The sequence below is a fragment of the Colius striatus genome, chromosome 6 (assembly GCF_028858725.1).
Source record: "Colius striatus isolate bColStr4 chromosome 6, bColStr4.1.hap1, whole genome shotgun sequence".
Taxonomy (NCBI): Eukaryota; Metazoa; Chordata; class Aves; order Coliiformes; family Coliidae; genus Colius; species Colius striatus.
The window spans coordinates 6,496,086-6,515,571 of NC_084764.1; the positions used below are offsets into that span (position 1 = coordinate 6,496,086).

The 19,486-nt window shown below is 37.5% G+C and overlaps 1 protein-coding gene across 2 annotated transcripts in view; it reads left to right on the top strand.

Moving 5' to 3' along the window:
- Positions 1 to 19,486, top strand: part of FUT8 (fucosyltransferase 8) — a 129,364-nt gene that overhangs the window by 20,324 nt on the left and 89,554 nt on the right. For both annotated transcript variants that reach the window (XM_061997909.1, XM_061997908.1), the window contains exon 2: positions 9,960 to 10,030. The gene's annotated coding sequence lies outside the window, so the exon portion shown is untranslated. The remainder of the gene's footprint in view (positions 1 to 9,959; positions 10,031 to 19,486) is intronic.

A 19,486-nucleotide genomic window follows, 5' to 3' on the forward strand; every position in this document is an offset into this window, starting at 1 on the left:
TAGCTACTTTTTCCTTTGCTGTGTAAAACTTGATGAGTAGTTTCAAATAGTTTCAAAGGCATTTTCTGGTGCACTGACATAAATGATGTAATTTTTGGTGTAATATTCATGCTAATGGAATTATATGCAATACAAATTCTCAGCTTCCTTTGTTATCAGGTGCTATCAGCCACCTAACAGACAAATTTCAAAAAAGTCTCTCAGATTTTCTAAATTGAAAATCCCTGACCACTTCTTTGATCTTAATTGCAAGAATCTTAGTTTTGATAGTCTTCTTGACCTACGTTTGAAGATCTACCTTTGATTAGCCTGTGTCTGATAAACATGAAGCTGCAGCGCTGTCTCGCCTCAAGGGAAGCAGTGTTACATCTTCCTTTTTTCTCTGCTTGCTGGATGCTGAACACTGCTTGCATCTTGTTTGTAGCAGCAATGGCAGCAGGATGAAACTGATACCATCTTTGAAATCTGCACAGCTCCTGGTATGGTTCTGAATCACAGCACTGAAGTTGACCACAGTCATCTTACTGTCATCTTGTTGCTATTTGACCAATCAGTTCATAAAAGCAGAGTCACTAAAGCTGTTTGAAAACAGACTTTGGAATAAAATGCTGTGATTTTTATTTGGTTTTTTGATTAAAAAACCTAAAAATGAAAGATGAAATTATGTGTGAATTCCTAGTGTAATTTCCATAGCGATGTCACATTGTGTGCTCGCTGTGGGCAGGTTTGAAGGACTTACCTTTCTAAGAGGGAAGAAGAAAAAGAAAGAGGAAGGAAAAGACTGGGCATGTAAGGCACAACAGAAGATGTTGTTTCTTTCAGTCTGCGACGACATGAATTGTTTCAGTCCATAATAAAGGATTCTTAGTAATCCTGTCAGTGATGGTATTTGCATAGTTCATTCAATTCTCTTTCAATATAAATTCCTTTGACTCTAAAAGGTAAGAATGGTATTTTCAGAGGTAGCTGGTATTTGTAGTGCATAGGAAGGTATATGTCTTTTAATTTTATAAAACCTGTATCTGAAGTTTGATAGACTGAAATATGCCCTACAGTTTTAAGTAATTATTAATAATTAATAATAGGCCCTCTATGTTTTTAATGTAAATATGAATCATAGAATCATAGAATGGTAGAGGTTGGAAGGGACCTTTAGAGATCATCTAGTCCAAACCTCCTGCAGAAGCAGGTCCCACCTAGATCAGGTCACATAGGAACATGTCCAGGCAAGTCTTGAAGACCTCCAAGGAAGGAGCCTCCACAACCCCTCTGGGCAGCCTGTGCCAGGGCTCCCTCACCTCACAGTGAAATAGTTTCTCCTTATATTTAAGTGGAACTTTTTGTGTTCCAGCGTCATCCCATTACCCCTTGTCCTGTTGCTAGGTACCACAGAAAAAAGGGATGTCCCAACCTCCTGACACCCACCATTTAGATATTTATAAATGTTAATAAGATCACCCCTCAGTCTCCTCTTCTCCAGACTAAACAGCCCCAGTTCCTGCAGCCTTTCCTTGTATGAAAGATGCTCCAGTCCCCTGATCGTCTTGGTGTCCCTGCGCTGGACTCTTTCCAGAAGCTCTCTGTCCCTCTTGAGCTGAGGAGCCCAGAACTGGACACAGTACTCCAGATGAGGCCTTGGCAGGGCAGAGTAGAGGGGGAGCAGAACCTCCCATGACCTGCTGGCCACACTCTTCTTGATGCATCCCAGGATGCCATTGGCCTTCTTGGCCAATGAAATAGAAACAAAGAAACAAGATTTTTTTTGTTTTTTGTTTTTGGCCCTGATCCTTTTTGTCTTTTCAGCATCACAGTTGTTTTTCAGTCACATACAATGTTCTGTTTGTCTTCTGTGAAGCTTGCTGGTTTAGTTCTTACTTTTTTTTTTCCTGGGACTGTCAAACATAGTGTTCATAGGGTTGTCTTTTGCTAGGATAGCCTTTCTCTTTTGAACTAATTACCATAACCCGTAACAAATAATCATGATGCTGTACTGCTCAATCGATTTTCTTCCTCACATTCAGACACGGGTTTGTTTCTTATTGAGTTTCTTGACCTTAATGCTAGGTTTTGCTAGCATTTCAGCTTTTGTTTCTTCTTCATGTTGTCTATATTGTCACTTAACTACTTTATTAATTGGGCTTTCCTGACAACTTTTTTCAGTCTTTCTTTCAGTAGCACATGTCTAGAGAGACTGTTCTCTCTCTGGGATTTCCTTGCCTCTAAATTTACTCATTCTTTTGGTTAAATTTCTAAAGAGTGCTGCTACTTTCCACTTTTCTTAGTTTCCTGTACTCTTCCGGGCTTTATTTGCACTTAGAATTTATTTCCTTAAGCTGGTTTGAGTTAAAATCTCTTTTGGCTGCATCAACACTATTGAAGTGGACCTTTGTCTGTTATTGAGGACAGCTGGCATGGATTGAGATTTGTCCTTTCTCTTAATCTCTCGGCCTTCAAAACAGGTAGCTGCATGTGCAGTGCCATTTGGAAATATTCCTGACCATGTGATAACTCTCAGACTGTTTCCAGAGGTTGGAGGAGAGCAGTTTACCTTTAGCAAAAGTATTTCAGGCCTTCTTCTAGCAAAATGATTTGCATTTCAGAGTCTGGGAGAGTTTCAGACATTAGTATATTGATGTAACGCTTCAGGTTAACTTTCATAAAACCAGTAGTCAAGCCAGTTACCAACTAGAGATTAACTCATTTATGTCTATGATCTGATCTCTGAAAGGCTTATTCTGTGAATGATCCATGTTAAGCATTGTGCTTTGAGTGATTCTGCTAGCTAGCTAGAAAACAAAACAAAGGAATCAAAAACCAAGAAAGGATCTGTTCCAACGGTCCCTCCAGTGGAACCCTGTGGTGATTTATAGATCTCATTGTAACTTTCTCATTTTAATGTGACAGGGAATGTTTGACTTCCCTGAATTTCAGAACCTTAGATATTCAAGACAAGATTTCCTGCTTTGTCATCTCTATCTGTCCTTCCTGAGCCAAGTACACCCTCTAACTGCATGTAGCATCCCACTAAACGTGTTGTGTCAACTGACTCATGTTTTTGTTTACTTCCTGAGATTTCCATTTCTCTTGGTTTATTCCTGATAGGTTTTATTGCATTAGTTAAGCAAGATCAGGAAAGCTCTGAAGATAGTCTACTGTTTGACACTTTTTCCTCCCTATAACCCTTTAACTAACCATGCTTGCCACTCATTGCTTCGGAGCTGTGATTTAGATTGTCATTTGTAAGTGTTATTTTATTAAAGAGGACAGTCTTTGCCTTTAATTTGCTCACTGGTGATATGAGTGACAGCAGATTTTCAGCTTGCCAGGCTGGGAAGCACAGATGGCACTTCACATGGCTGAGAAGAAGTGGGACTCTGGGGAGAGAAATGTAACATATGTTTTCCTGCATTTGAGGGACCTAAGAGAGGTTCACTGCTTGCAGCATTTCCCTAAATTTCCCCCAAATTTGCAATACCCATGCAAGTGTGTAATGTATTAGCAATGTCACTGTAGCATACATTAAACTTTGTAAAGGGAAAAATATGGGATTGAGAGCTGAACAACAGTGACTTCTGGGAATATTGGGGTGTGTCAAATAGGGTCATGTATTTTTTAAATGAGAAGGAAAGATGAGTCAAGTGGTTGGGCCAATGTGTCTTGAAGGAGGGAAGCAGGAAAGAACTTGAGAACTGCAGAGTGTCACATTGGTCTGTTACATTATATGTGACCTGCCTCCTACCAAATGCATAGGTTACAAATTTGTTTATATTTGGAATCTTACTTAATAACTTAATTCTTAGTTTGTCCCTTTAATATATCCATGCAAGACCATGCACTGTTTTACGTCTCATGTCACTTCTGTAGACAGGTCTTGATTAGTGCCTTGAAAAACCCATTATGTGTGAACATTTCAGTATCATAAAGTGTCTTTGTAGTAACTGTTTTGTAATTTCTTCTAGTAAGGATAAGCACTTAAGGGTACTGAATTTTGCCCCTAATTATTATTTGTGCCATCAAAAATAGTGTTCTCTTAGAACAAGGTCAGAGTGGCAAAGTCCTATTTGATAAGGAAAAAAAAAAGTGTGAGGAAATCTCTTTCAGGCTTGTTTTGAGAAATAATACTTCTATGTTGTTTGATTAAAGTAGAATTTCCTTGAACAATTTTGTTTTTCTCAAACCTCTGGTAGTCAGAGCTTGTTTGAAGGGGAGCCTTCTTTACAAAACTGAACTGCAGAAAGAATCCTTTGCACTTCACAGCAAAACAGCTTATTCCTGATAGCCTTCCTTCCGTGTGCAGTAGAAGTGAGGTGGTTTGGCTTTGATCCTTGCATATTATGTATTGAGTGTATTCCAGCTTTTCTTTAGCTCTTAGGAGTAAGGAGTCTTAATCTAAAAAAAAAAAAAAGGAAAAAATAATAATTGTGTGTATATATATATATATATATATTTAAAAACTATGTGTTTCCTCTTCTCCCTCCAGGTGTTCTTCCTTTCCACTTTGTTTAAGGAAACTTGCTTAGTACCAGCAACTCATAATACCAGACAGATGGGTTGAAGGGTATAAGAGAAATGAAGTTCAGTTTTTCAACTAAATAGCCATTTCTTCTTTAGAAAACTACATTTACTCTTATCTTAAAACTGAAAAACACGTGTTCTCAGCTTCACTTGGCCTACAGAAGGAGTAATTTTTCATTTGCTTCTCTTTCCCAAACATAAAAACCCCTATTCAATGTAACATTTTAGCTTATTTTATTGTTTGCTTGTTTGTTTGAAGCAGTTTTGTTGTTTAAATTGATTCTTTTCTTGCAATATTTTCCCAAACATAGGTTGAGTTATATCTCTGCCAGCTGCTTGAAACAATAGAGCCAGCACTGAAGTAAACAAGTGACTTTGGCTAAAAGGCTGATCTATGTGCTTCTGAAGTTGCCAATACTAGAGAATGCAGATTGTCACACTTGGTAGTAGAGAATGATTTATATGTTTTGAGTAATATAAAATGGTTTAAGCTTAATTAAAAAATGCTTAATAAAAACCTGGTATAGCTAGACTGATAATCAGAGGCAGGTGGTTGTTGTATGGCCCAGATCCGTAATGTATTTCCTTCTCAGATGATGTGGCTTTGTGAGAGCGATATCATCCTAAGACATATTGTCTGATAAATAGCTTTTAAAAAAGATCCTTAGGAGAAGCCAGCAAGCACTGTTGATTTGCATTTGGGATGATATATAGGTCTGATCACAGTCACACTCAGAAAAGATTGAGTAATTTGGAAAAGAAGAAACTGTGAGTGTGATGGTGCTGAAGTTGAACTTGCCTTCTTAAAGGTGAATGAAAGAAGTTGGCAAGTAGAGCCTAGGAAGCAACAAGAATAGACTTCATAGGGTGTAAGGATGTATATGGGAGAGAAACAACTGAACATAAGTACATCTGAGGGATAAACTTAACAAATTGTGGTTGAAAATCAGAGGGTGAATCTGGTCTTAGGAAATCAGTAACGGGGAGAAAGAATCTCCAGTGCTTCAAAATACTGTTTTATATATTTGTGTGAAAGGATTGTGTAAGGTTGATCCTGGAGCCAGAAATTAAAAGTGAGCATGTGAGATTTCTTGGTACTGGAATAATAGAAATCTGTCTTCAGCCAAGAATACATTTGATTGCTGTTTGTCATAAAGCTTCCAGCTTTACAAAATCTATGGTATCCTGTAGAGAACAGAAGGGAAGACTGTTTTTTTTCCTTTTTCTCTCCTTGGGGCACAGTTTAACTTCTTCTGATGCTCAGGCAGTTTGCTGTTGACTGAAGGTGGGACTTCGGGTGCGATGTCTGTGTTATCAGGAAAGTAGTCCTGGCCTGGCATATGGGTTTAGGGTCTGTGTTCAAAGTTAAATCAGTCCCCCAGTCCAAAGGGGAGAGAAGAGCGGAAGTGTTTCCTTTTTTTCTTCCCCCTGCTCCACCCTGCTGAGGTGATGTAGGTATTTCCATGTAAGACTTTGGTAGCTGCAGGCACTTGTAGACAGGCTTGCATTCTTGAATTCTGTTCTCTTGCTGTTGTGCCTCTTTTTAAAATTCAACTGAAATGACATTAAAAGTCTTGATGAACTATTTTTGTTTGTTTTTAATGAGCTCTTTTAATACAGGAGATTGGATTAAACACTCTGGGTAGTACTGAACTATTTATAAGAACATTTTTTTAATAAATAGATGATTTTTTTCTAAAAACAAAAGGTAGTGGCTAGTCAATGTTTTCCCAGCAATTCAAAGTCAGAATTGGACATATAACTAAAATTTCCTGTCTGCAAGGTCACTTCTTGACCTTTATCTCCAAAAAGATAGTTGCAAGAGGGGCAAACTTATCTGGAGGGCACCACTGTCTAATTTATCTAGTGATATTTGTAAATGCCATTGAGGTGACTGAACAAAAAATGCAAAGATTGTTTTAAGTGATAGAATCATAGAATGGCAGGGATTGGAAGGGACCTTTAGAGATCATCTAGTCCAACCCCCCTGCAGAAGCAGGGTCACCTAGATCAGGTCGCATAGGAACATGTCCAGGTGTGTCTTGAAGCCCTCCAAGGAAGGAGACTCCACAACTCCTCTGGGCAGCCTGTGCCAGGGCTCCCTCACCTGAACAGCGAAATAGATACTGTGGCTAGATACCACAGAAAAAAGTGCTGCCCCAACCTCCTGATACTCACCCTTTAGATATTTGTAAATATTAATAAGATCTCCCCTCAGTCTCTTCCAGACTAAACAGCCCCAGCTCCTGCAGCCATTCCTCCTGTGAAAGATGTTCCAGTCCCCTGATCATCTTGGTGGCCCTGCACTGGACTCTCTCCAGAACTTTTGTTTTTTCAGTGGCTGTATATAAGGTGTTCATGGATTTACTGTGGGACTCTGCACATTTATATGACTCATATTAAGAGAGTTCATTGTACCAGAAAGTAGTAATTTTACCAAATCTTATAAAAATATGGATTTATTTTGCTTATGGTTATACAATATTGTATTATGGACTAGGTTTTTTTATACACAGGTATGTACCAAAACAATTGCCTCTGAAGATCAAAGTCTTTATAAATAGGTGAAAGATCATTTAACATTTTTGTCAGACCAAATTTACCAACAGAAAAAATATGCATAACTAAATAGCAAGATTCTGCTAAATATGATAGAAACAGAACAGAAAAACTGGTATTCCCCTCGTAATTCAAGTAGGGAATCTGTCTCCTGATTTGATGACTCTCTAATAATCTATGTGAAAGGCAAAACTGTGTCAGAAAGTGACAACTCCTATCATTATTTATGGTTTGGGTGGGGTCTGGAAATGCCATATTATAATCTAAGAGCTGGTGAAAAAGAAAATGCTGATGTTTTATGAGTAGATGATAATTGTGGGCACAAATCTGAATGCTTCTTTTTGAAGCATAGTGGTAATAGTTGTAATTTTTACATTATGGTTAGAATTCTGTTTTCAGGGATATATTAGGCTGGAAAATGGTAAGCCTTTTTGGTAGTTCTGAATGACTCAGAGAGGGCTGACTATTTTTTCCAGAGTTCCATAAAAAGCTGGAATAGACATTCACTTTAGTCACTTTATATTAGTTGTGGTGATCTTAAAGCAACTTGAGCTTTATTTCTTTCCTCTCAGTAATAGATTTATGGGTGGAAAAAATGCTTGAGTCTTGATTTCAGTACAACATTTGTTACTTCTTTGACAGTTACCCTGAACAGACTATGAGCAGCCAGAAAATATTCTAAAACCAGTGTGTAGTTGGTTGTGAAACAATAGTTGGAACTCAGATTAAAATTTCGTTGTCATACAAGTATAATCTGTTAAGTGGAGCTACAAGTGACTTTGCCAGGCTAGGCTGGACTGGTTTATATTAATCAAACTCAACATATTTTACTGGTTTACAGTTTTTTAATTTATTTTAGAAAATATTCATGTTGTGGACAAACATTCCTGGAGCAGAAGTATATGCTACATTGGAACTTTGTGGGTTTTTTTCCCTTCACTTGTCAACAACTGTAGCTACTTCATTCCCATGGTATGCTAATGTGGAAAAAAAAAAGACCTTAATAGTCATGATTTCTTTTTATTGTTCTGTGTGGTTTCGTATATTTTAGGATACTACAGTTAAAAATTTTAGGGAGCTTTTTGTAAGGCATGGTGAATTGCCCAGACTGGTAGGAATCTGGCCTTTTGGTACTGCCTGTGAGTCTGTTGATTACAGATAAATCAACTCATAAATTTAATAGTAGTTCTTTTTATGATATGCAGTGCCAATATTTCCACTTCATGTTTTGTTTGAGCCAATCTGTCCACATCTATTTTTCCATATGTATGGTTCTCATAATATACTACTTCCTATCTGTTATTGGAGTTGCAAATACAGACATGTAAGAATACACAGCACAATGCTTCATGTGAAATTAAAAGCAACCATCATTCTAGTCTATGCTCCACTGAGTTCACTGTAGGAGTAGCTCTTGGAATGGATTGGCTCACTTCAGTTCTATTTGTTTTCCTGAGCCACCTCAGCTGGTAGTTTCACCTTTGTGAAACAGGGAGTGTAACTGATTTGATGAGAGATAGCAGTTAAGTTTCTCTGGAAAGCTAAAGCCCTGATATTGCTTTGTATGCATGGGGTAGCAGTGTTGCATTTTTTTGTTTGGGTTTCTGAGATCCTTTATCACAGGAAAAGCTGTATCCCTTTTATTGAGTGCTGCCTTAGCTGCATTATATGCTGTTAGTCTCAAATGGAAATGAAAATAGGCTATCTCACCCTTTCCCCAAGACTTTCTGTCTTTGAATGTTCAGGAGCTCTGACCTTGTAGGTGCTGATTATTTTAAATAATGTATTACATATGAAAACAACCCCACCCAAAGCAGAATTCAGTCTTTTTAAAAATTATCACTGTTGCTGTTTTAGAGATTTTGAGAGTTACCAGTTCACCTTGTTCATTTACCAGTACAGCTGCTGAAGATTCTCTTCAAAATATAGTCACTTGATTTTCTTTCAAGAATAAGACTAATTTGTCAGAATTCTCATTGCAGTAAAAGACAATTATCTGAAGCACTTATCTCTTCCTCTTTGCTCCTATTCCTAGTACTATTGTTGCTTTAATTGTTTTCCTCTTTATTTCTCTTCCCCGCTTTTATTCCTTTCCTTGAAGTCAGGTTCACAAATTAGCTTTTTTCAGTATTTATTGCTGTTTCAGAGTGTGGTATGTGTAGCTCTTCATTGCTTTTCTGTTAAATGGTGAAGAATCAACACTTGGTTCGGTAGTATACAGCCATTCTGAATTAGTGAGAGCAGTTAGTAAATGGTGTAGTAACTCCATGCCTTGATAACCCAAAAGTAAGAGTTTGTTTTAAACAATTTACTATGAGAGATATGTGTGTGTATATATATATATGATCTACTATGTGTGCTGTGTTATGTATAAGTGGTGCAAACCAACTTAATTTGCTTACATCTGTTTAAAAGGTACAGTCTGTTCTTCTCCATGTGGCAACTACTTTGGTTTGAGGAGTTTACTATTTTAATTTTTGGCATCTGTTTTTAGAATCTTGATTCTGTGTATTTTCTCAATATTTTTTTTATAAAGCTCAGCTATATCTATCTTAAGAATGAATCCACTGCTTTTTTTCCCCCTTCACTTTCTTAATTTGTTTTCCCAGGCACCTTGAGAGTCTCAACTGTTGATTTTGTGGCAGTGAACCAGACAGTTTCTATCTTTTTGGACCTCAGTATAAATACAGTTTATTCATATGTATTTTTCATAAGAGTTTTGCTACAAGTTACCTAATCACAAATCATAGAAGATAATGAGCAGAATTCTTAATAGGAATATTAGCATACATTTCTTGAATGCTGCATGTAATAGTCAAAGGATGAAAACATGGAAAAAGATAAAAAAGGATAAAAAACTAATGATCTTATTCCTTTACTTTCAGAGTATTACCTATGCTTCAAAATGAAAATGAGGAAGAAGAGTCTCCAGAAGTGTTAATCTGAACAAAACTTGGTAAGTAAGTAGCTCCCTTCCTCTATGATGCTGTCTCCACTCTGACAAAAACTAGATTTCAAGAAACTAGATGAAGACTTGTGCTACTCTAAACAGCATCTGAAAATTGCCCTTCTACTGGTAAATCCTTGTTGACTGGAAAAAGCAAACTTTGCAAAAGTAAGGTCAGGTCCTTTGCATTTACGTCAGATCACTGACAAAATGGGATCTGTCAGACAGTCATTTCACCTTTCTTCTCTCCTTGTACCCATTTTCCTCCCTTTTATTTGACTCTCACCTCTAAAAAGCAATTCTTTGATAGATTCATTATGTATAAAGCCCATATTCTTTTGCAGTGTTTTTGGGCCCTTTCACCTATATGGGAAATATTTACATGTATGTCTCAGAGATAAGCAGTACTTAAGGTTGGGCACAGTCCCTATTCCATCAAGTTTCTCAGAGTTGTAAGTAACTAAACTGTTGTGTCTGAAAACTATTGTGTGCTCTGGGATTTCCTAGATCCAGTGCCAGATTTTCTGAAATGGTGATGAATATTAAAAACTTAATACAACAGATTCTTATGTTTTTGAAGTCTGTGCAAGTACTGCAATACTAATGTAAACAAATCATAGAATGGTACTAGAAGAATAGTAACTCTCTTCTTTTTGATAAGTTGATTAAAGAATGAAGTGCACTTCACTGGAATGTGAATTCAGGTGTGAACTTGGAAACCAAGCATGTTATGACGTTATTCTTTTTTTTTATGCCACTGTAGAAAAGGCTGTTATGATCAGTATTAATTATGGTGAGAATAAGATGGTTGTGAAAGTTTCTTGAACTTTCACAATTGGACAAATTAACAGCTCAAGCAGATTTGTTGCAGATGAGATGCTTTTACTGATCACCCAACTTCAGTAATGATTGTCAAGCTGAAGACATCTAAAGTACTCTCAATTATTATGATTTATTTATACAGTTCTAACTCTTAAAGTACTTTGTTAACTTAAGAATTTAATGAGTAGTTAAAGAAAAGAGTAAATGTGGGATTTAAAATGGAAGTTCTGAAGACCTCATGGCCAAGACAGAATGAGGAATTTGGTGATGGTTTTCCAAACATTCACTTTCCAGTTAGTTTCCTTGAAACTGGGTTAACTGTTGTAAGTGCTTACTGTTGCTGAAAGAGGCTGTTTCCTTTTCCCAACTCCTTCTCTCCTCCATATCTGACTCATGCTGAAACTGCTTAACTGAAGTATCTCACAATGCTAGCTAGTAAAAAAAGGTAGCTAGTTTTGTTTCTTCGTTTGTGGATTGGATCAGCTCAGATAAACATTCAGAAGGGGTTAAAGTTGTGCAAAGGGAGAAAGGAGACTCAGCAGGCAGGAACAAAGAGTTAGGAGCATAATGTGTCCCTGTAGGCAGCAGCAGGCAGTGGGTCTGTCCATCAGTTTGTGGTAAGGTGGTGTTCACTTGGTGAGACTGGAAGTAGATGATTTGACTTTGGAGAAGACCAGACAGATGCGGCTTCTATGAAAGCCTTAAACTAGAACTGGCTAATCTCACCAGATCCCTCCCAGCTCTTGAAGTTAGTAGGAGTGTCCTGTTGCTACTGAATAGAAACAGTGATTCAGAGGGGAAAAGCCTTATCAGATAACAAGAAAACCTGTAACAGCCTACCCCCCCTGCCATCCAGCCCCCTGTGAGTGTGAACTATCTGTGTGCTCCAGGTGCTGGAAATGAATGAAAAGTCCATGTGGACAACTTGCACGACTTGTCCAAACCTCACTTCTTATCAGAATTGGCTGGTCCCTTGAAGTGTTAGCCTGGATGTATCCAAATAAACTTATTTTTTATGTTTCATTTCGTAATGTGTTCACTCAGCCCGATTTGTCTGTAAACTGTGGCAATGGTTACAACTTCTGTAAACATGCAGCCCGTCCTTTAGCAAGCAAAAAGCACAGTCATTGTGAACTACATGAAACCCTTTTCTCTTTTCTGTTGAAGTTGTGAGGGGGAGGCAGGAGGAGGTCTATAACTAGTTAAGCCAGTGGTTTTGTATGCATCACTCAACTGCTAAGAGACATTGAGCAGTGGAGGAAAGTTGATTTGAGCTTAATATCTAGGAAAAATGTAGGTAGTGCTGGTTGAGGCAAGTAACTAAGTAATAGAGTGAAGGAGATACCTTGCCTGTATTACTCATTTATGCAGTCCATGGATTGTGTTGCATTCTCTTTCCTGTGAGACTGCAAAGTAACTGCATTTGAAAGCATTCTCTGCTACCAGAGTCTGACTGGGAAAAACTGTATTTAATCGATCTACCTATTAAATAGGGTTTTTTTCATGATGCTTCACATGTAAAACCATTTCCATGGTAGTTTTTACTTTATTATTTTTTAAGTTATATTTCACACTAGATCTCCATTCCATCCATGAACTACTGTTTTGTAGTTTATTTAAAAAGAAAGATTGATTGGACATTTTTTATTACAGTCTAAACCACTTGCTTATCGTTTCTCGGACATAGTGTAAGTTAGATTTATCTGTGATAGGCTTTTAAAGATAAACTAATCTCTGTAAAAGGCCTTTATATTTTGAGTTTCCAGGTTCACTGTAAGTCTTGGATAGATATTCTTTCTTCCTATCTAAATACATCAAAATATGATTCTTGAAGGAAGAGGAGGATGTCTTTTCAGAAACATGTGTGGCTGATCTAGCCCTGCCCTTTTTATTGGGATCAAAGATGCATCATCCCTCTGTTCTGGAGTATCTGTCTTTCTTGCTTACTACATTTCCCCTCACCTGAGGATCAGCAAAGATCAGTGTTTCTTATTCTAACATTTGGCTTCAGTCACTCTTTTATCCTGGTAGTTATTTATGTTAGATTCTTGTTTGAAAGATGGCTTATTGCTTAACTGTCTCTCTGAAATATATTCTTTAGTGAAAGTGTGTTCTGTGTAAGTCAGTTCTGGTGCAGCAGCACAAATAACAGGCTTTCATGTCTTTTTTCTTCTCAAGAAAAGAGGTTACTGATGTATCTATTGGCTGGCATGATTACTATGGTGAAAAATGGTACCAGGCTGAAGAGAGGTTGTAAGATTTAACATGAACCAGGAAATCAGAATGATCAGCGACAAATGGGATAGATGCCATTAAAGGCAAGCTTAAAATACTACTTTTAAATTAACAGGGAAACACAGCATAAGGAATGGCTGAGAGTTCTGGAGAAGATTGAGGGTTATCAGTATCATGCACAAATAAAAGAGTTCTGAAAGTGTAGCATCATACCAGGATGAATAAATGGAAGCACTGTCATAAAACACCGTATAAATCTCTCTGCTCAACTTTGGGTGGAAATGGAGTCAATTAGCTCTTTGTGTCCAGTTTTGAGCCATGCCCTTAATATACACAAGCAAATCAAAATTACCTTGCCAAATTGTAGAGTCCAGAGGACAGTAGTATGGATGATCAGAACACTCGATCCAAGACCTATGAGGAGAGTGTGAAAAAAAATCAAAGCTGATTTCATACAGAAAGGAATTGCTGCTCTTCTGGGTCTTTTGGAACACCAAAAACATAGCTCACATTTTTACTGGTGGAGATTATTGCAGAGTGGCTTGTGAAACACTGTCTTAGACTAGGAAGAGTATATGAGTGTCTTTGAAAGTTCATGACCATCTGTGATCTCATCTTAGAGGACAGGGGTGGTCTAATAACCTTCTGATAACATTACATTTTATGACTTAATGTCTGGTTTCTAGCTGTTTGGTTTTTTTTTCTTTCTCTTAATTAGCTTTCTCTTTTGTGAGTGGAGCATGTGGGGAACAGCTTCTTGCAAACAATGCCCAGAAGGAGCATAGAATCTCTTTATGGATGTTACAATAAAGTTTTTATTGTTAAATTTACTTTTAGCTTAAATATTTTCTTCCAGTGGACTAAATAACTTTTGATCTTCAATACATGTAATTTTAAATAGTCCAAACATAAAACATTGACTGTAAATTTGGCAGAATTAAAGCTGATAACCTGCTAGATGCTATTTGGCTATAAATTATTAATATTTTTGTAGTGTCTGAAAAAACAAATATTGCATATCATTGATAACCTATACCATTCTAAGTGTCTGAGTTTAGAATGTTACTTCAAACTAAAACTAAGTCTTGACAACTTTTTTAAGGAGCAAGATTAGAGGAAATAGTCAAACAAGAAGTCTATTTTGTCTGGAATGTGTTTCCAACTTCACAGGTTTCTGCAGTTAAATAGATTAGGAACTATTGTCCTGGGATTTTCTTGTTTGTTTTTGTTTTTTAAAATGAAATACAGGGAGTCAGCATAGCCAGTTCTGATGAAAGTATCTCTGAGTTATAAGTTTTTATCTAATATTATTATTTTTAGACAGAATGGTAGACTGGGGGTGTTAGTCTTGCCCACTCTTTGTTGTTAATTAGCTGAAATTGTAGTTGTCATGGAGAAAAGAACATGATGTGGATAAATGCCAAGGCTACATCTACAATATCAAAATATTCTGCAGTTGGTTTGGCTTTGCTTTAAAAAAAAAAAGTAAAATCACACTACACTAAGCACACTACACTGATAATTCAGTGCTTTATTGTGCTTATGCTTGGATTATGTTAAATGGTAGCTAATAAACATGAGAAATTGGCAGAACCTGTTAGTGTAGGAAAACATTTAAGTGTTTTTGCACTTCAGTCTTGGGTTCTGGGTTTTTTTTAATGACCTCTCTTAACCCCAGTCTAAAGGGAATGAGAAAAATCAGATGCCTTGCCAGTATGTAGAAACCTGATCAGGGCACGGGTTAGTTATAGGATCAATCACTTAAAATTGATCCTAATGATAGTGTCTTTTAATCTGATTTATTTTTTGTTGTAACTCATGTTAACTGTATTAAAATTGGTGAATGAATCAAAAAACTGTCAGCAAATGAAGGACTTTCAGCTCCTAAGTAAGATTCCCTTAAGGCTGTGTGGCAGAGGATTCTTGGTCATCATCTTTACTGGCTCTTTGGGAGAATATATCGTTCTTCAAAAATCACTAAATGTTGTGCTTTTAAAGATACAATAATTTTAATGATAGAACGAGATCACTTAAATTCCTTGGCAAGTTGAACTTGAGGAACTTGTATTTGGATAGAGCCAAATGTGTGATCCCAGGTCTAGAGACTAATATTCTAGGTGGAGCTTATAGGTTCAAGAGAGTCTTTTTACTAAAGCAACCAGTTGGAGGAATGCAAGGGGAGGTGTTATTACTGCTGTATACAATATTAAGGGATTGCAGTAGGCCTATTATGGCTAAGTTGGAGGTCTACTATTCAGAAATAATCTTAAGGAAGGGGTTTAGAAAAGAGGTATAAGAATCAATGAGATTCTGGGAAAGTGTACCTTATTTTAGAGGCTCAAGAAGCCTATTCTATTGAGGTCTTACTTGAGAATCATTTTGAAGATTTGTACTTTAATCCTGTATGAAAGAGCATTGGTAAGAGTAGAAAATAAATATATTTGGTAACTAGGTGAGTGGTTTATCTGAGAATTATCCATTCTCTTTCACTAGTGTGTTTGAATCACATGGATGGCTTTAGTAAAAGGTATGCATTAACTTGGACAAAATGTTTGGTTGTGATGCAAAAAACAGGAAAAAGTTTTCAAGACTCAGGGGATTTCAGTGATAAGTTTGTGGGGTGGAGACAGTATTAATACTATAAGTCTGTCTAAACTTTCAATTAAAAACCTCCTTGTGACATAGCCATAATTTTTAAACCAATTTATTGAAATAGGAAGAATATAGATTTGTAGCAAAGCCCCCAATTCAACATCTTGCTTGTAGGAAAAACACTTGTGGTAGCTTTACATGTCTCAGTTTCCAAATTCAGCTTTTGCTGAGAACGCCAAATCAAGTATTTAAACAATCCAATTTTTCAAATGAAAAAAAATAGTCTCCTGCTGACATTGTTTCACTCTGTAGATGCAACACTCCCTGTCTTGTCAAATAATCTTTCATTGATGTTCCTCACAGTGTGGCTTGTCAGCACTTGGCTACAATTTCAATAGCCTAATGGTTACTGTGATTGGAATCAATCTGTTGTCTTTAAAATTAACCAATGTGTTTTGTGTAACTTTTTTCATGCTGTGATCCATATAATGTAAACTGCCTGGATCTCTTCAGTATTTGTTCATGCTCTTTGGAAGGGATTTCCATTTAGCCCATCTCCTCGATAGCAGCTCCAGTTAGAACAGCTTGCTCATCTGGTTTTATAAATCTTCAAGAGGGGAGATTCCACATCAACTGAAACCTATTACAGTGTTTGATGGTGTTAGAGTGGGGTTTTGTTTTTGTTTACTTTTATTGATCTGGAATTTTCTGTGTTTCAGATTGTTGCCACTTGTCCTTACACTGGGCAGAAAAAAAGTGCAATCACATTCATGTTTACAAATATGCAAAGGGTGGGTGTCAGGAGGATGGAGCCAGGCTGTTCTGAGTGATGTCCAATGATAGGACAAGGGGCAATGGGTATAAACTGGAACATGAGAGGTTCCAAAGAAACACAAGGAAGAATTTTTTCACTGTTCAGGTGAGGGAGCACTGGAACAGGCTGTCCAGATGGGTTGTTGAGTCTCCTTCTCTGGAGACATTAAAAACCCAGCTGGACGAGTTCCTGTGTGACCTACTCTAGGTGGTCCTGCTCTGGCTGGGGGATTGCACTGGATGAGCTTTCGAGGGCCCTTCAAACCCTTAAAATTATGTGATTCTATGTGATTCTGTGATTTGCTGAGTACTTGCAGGAGTACTTCTGTTTTTATTGTAGTTATACAAGAAGAAAACCAAGAAAAAGAAGGAAAGTTGGGTGGTAAGAATAGGTTCTACTAGAAGAAGAAAAGAATTAAGTAATGTGCTGGTGCTGTCCATGCTTTCGACTTTCTGATGTAATTTCATGCTATTCTGGTTTGGAATACATTAGGAACATAATTACTAGAAAGTGGATTTATTTCAAGACTCAGAAGAGGGTACTGTGGTATCATCTGTGAAAATTAAGTCACTGAAAGGGAGTGTACCCAAGGATACAGACTCTTAGAGTAAGCAAGGAGGCTTGGGATATCAACATGAGACCAGACAACTGGGTGAAGTGAGTTCAAGAAGGTAGCTTGCACTTAACTGCTTTTATGTTCTTCTGGAATCTTGACATTCAGTTGTAGTTCTTAGTACATGATAAGAAAAGGGAATAAAAGAATTAGCTCTCAAAGCATCTTGAAAACCTAGTTGACCGTAAAAAGCCCAAGTTAACTGATTTCTTCTGGCACTCAGGTAGAATTTCTGGCTGTGTATTAGTTAATTGCAAAGAAGAATGTCACAACCAAGACCATAAAGAAAATATATTGAAGATCTGAAATACTCTTTGAGAGCTAGATAGTAATTAGTTGGCCACTCTAGCTGATTTTTAAGCCAGATTTTGGGAGATAAATTGGAAATAGAAATGGTACAAAAGGTATTTCTTGATTATTCATTTTTCCTGACTTTTTTTTTTCTTCTTGTCCTGTTTTGAACAGTCACCTTTTCCATGACATAGAGTCAGACCTTTAAGATCATCAAGTCCAGCCATTAATCCAGCACTGCCACAGCCACTGCTAAACCGTGTCCCTCAGTGCCACATCTACACAGCTTTTGAATACCTCGACAACCCTGTCTGTGAAGAAATTGTTCCTAATATCCAATATAAACCTTCCCTGGTGCAACTTGATGTTATTTCCTCTTGTCTTGTTGCTTGTTACTTGGGAGAGGAGAATGACCTCCACCTCACCACAACCTCCTTTCAAGTAGTTGTAGAGAGGCAATAAAGTCTCCCCTCAACCTCCTTTTCCCCAGGCTAAATGACCTCAGTTTCCTCAGCTGCTCCTCATAAAACTTGTGCACTAGACCCTTCACCGGTTTTGTTGTCATGCTTCACCAGCTTTGTTGGACATGCTCCCGAACCTCAAAGTCGTTCCTGTAATTAAGGACCCAAAACCAAATACAGTGTTTGAGGTGTGGCCCCATCAGTGCCAAGTATAACTACTTGCCATGATTGCCTTTAGTATCATACAGCAGCAATAATCACCACTGCCTGGAAAATTTTGCCTATATTTTGTGCACCGTTTCTACAGTTGTACCTTCAGCTACTCAACAGTTCACCCTGCAGCCTATTGATGTATGTAAGGTATGATGAATGGTATACAGTTCTGTTGAGAGTGGTGACAAACCACTCCTGAAACAAAGTAATGTAATTTGGAGAGATTCTCATAGGAAAAACGTAATGGTACTTGTGTTCTCCTCCCCTCTCCCTCTTGATTAATGTGAACAAAAATAAATCTCTACTTTCTGTCAGTGGCCTTTGGTTGAGATATCAGATACCTGAAAGGCTGATAAAGAAGAGGGAAGACATAGCTTAGGAAAATATTTTCTGAGCTTCTCTGGTGGTAAAAAGGCTACTTGGCAAGCAGAGATGGGAGTCACAATGTATTAGAGAGTGCAACAAGACTATTTAGTAGAATGCCCACAATAGATAGAAGAAAGAACATCACTGGCTTTGCAGACAAAACCAAGATTTCACTTTATTGCTTGGAGAACAAACCTGTAAAAGAGTATCCCAGAGGAATCACAGTTCAGTTCTCAGTGCCATACTTCCCTCTGACAACAGATTAGCTACATACCCTTACCAAATTCAGTATATTACTGGTATAATTTTTTGACACAAATACTATGTCAAATACAGTTGCACAACAGTAACAGGAATATTAAACTCTGTGAAACTTATCCTTGTCTCAAGGCATTATCAGCTCCTTTTCAGTCAATCAAATGCATATTTGACAATTGTATTGCATTTTATGCAGTACTTTTACAACTCCTTTCTCCTCTTTAGACAGCGTGTAGAATTTAATCTGTCAGGCTAAAAGTAGAATCCTTCAGAATGAATATTTGCATTGCATTTCTGCCACTGAATATGTGCCTTTCTAGGAAAAATGCTCATGCTTTCACAAAGGCCTATTTTTAAGAGGCTACTTTTTGCACATTCTTGCCCAACCATGTGAATATTGATGGTATTCTTTTTTAACCACAGAAAAATCCACCTTTCCCTTCTGTGTTTAAGACTGGCTTAGGAAGACAGAACTGCTATTTATCTTTTTACTCGTATTTATCATGTTTGAAAAATTTCATTATCTTAAAATGTTCATTTTCCTGCAGGTTACAGATGCAGTGCTGTGCAGGAGGTCATGTTTTACAGAAAACCTGCCAAACCAGGTCCACCTAGATCAGGTCACACAGGAATGTGTCCAGGAGGGTTTTGAAGACCTCCTGAGAAGGAGTCTCCACACCCTCCCTGGGCAGCCTGGGCCGGGGCTCCCTCAGCTCGCCAGTGACATAGTTTTTCTTTACGTTTAAATGAAACTTTTCGTGTTCCAGCTTCTTTCCATTACCCCTGGTCCTGTCACTGGA